The following is a 613-nucleotide window of genomic DNA, read 5'->3' as shown; positions in this document are numbered from 1 at the left end:
GACTCGGCCGCTCGGCTCGGCGGCGGAGGTAGGCGGCGGAGGTAGGCGGAGGGCGTCCTGAAATTTAAAGTACCCAAAATTTGGCTGGAAGAAAAGAATGCACATAGCAACTGTCAGCTGACTTTTGTTGAATAATTGATAAAGACTGATAGGAACGTGTCTTTTAATTAAAGCTAATGAGTGATTCATAGAAGTCCAGACATTAAGTTAAGTAGTCAATTTTGAGTTAATTTTCACCACTCACTAAACCACATAATGGATCAACCAATTTAAAAAATAGAAAATAATAGCAAAAAGTTTTATCTTTTAACGGGTATTAAATTTTCAGAGTTGAAACAAAGTCAGCAATGATATACATGAAACAAACAGCTGTATACAATAACGCTTATGAAATTTTAAGGACAGATAAAAAGCAAAGCCCTTCGTTGTTCTTACCCGATCACCACACCACCCTCATGAAACCACTGCTGCAGATCACAGCAGAATCAAATTTCATGTTCTTATAGAATTAGGGTACGCCCTCCCCTTGGATATAGCCTCTACATTATCGTAAAGAAAATTTTCTGATATTTGGTGATGAAACTAAGTAGTTTTTCAAATTTTTAGTTTAGTT

Source organism: Frankliniella occidentalis, unplaced genomic scaffold (genome assembly GCF_000697945.3).
Source record: "Frankliniella occidentalis isolate FOCC.00 unplaced genomic scaffold, Focc_3.1 Scaffold84, whole genome shotgun sequence".
NCBI lineage: Eukaryota > Metazoa > Arthropoda > Insecta > Thysanoptera > Thripidae > Frankliniella > Frankliniella occidentalis.
Note: the sequence above shows the minus strand (reverse complement) of the source record.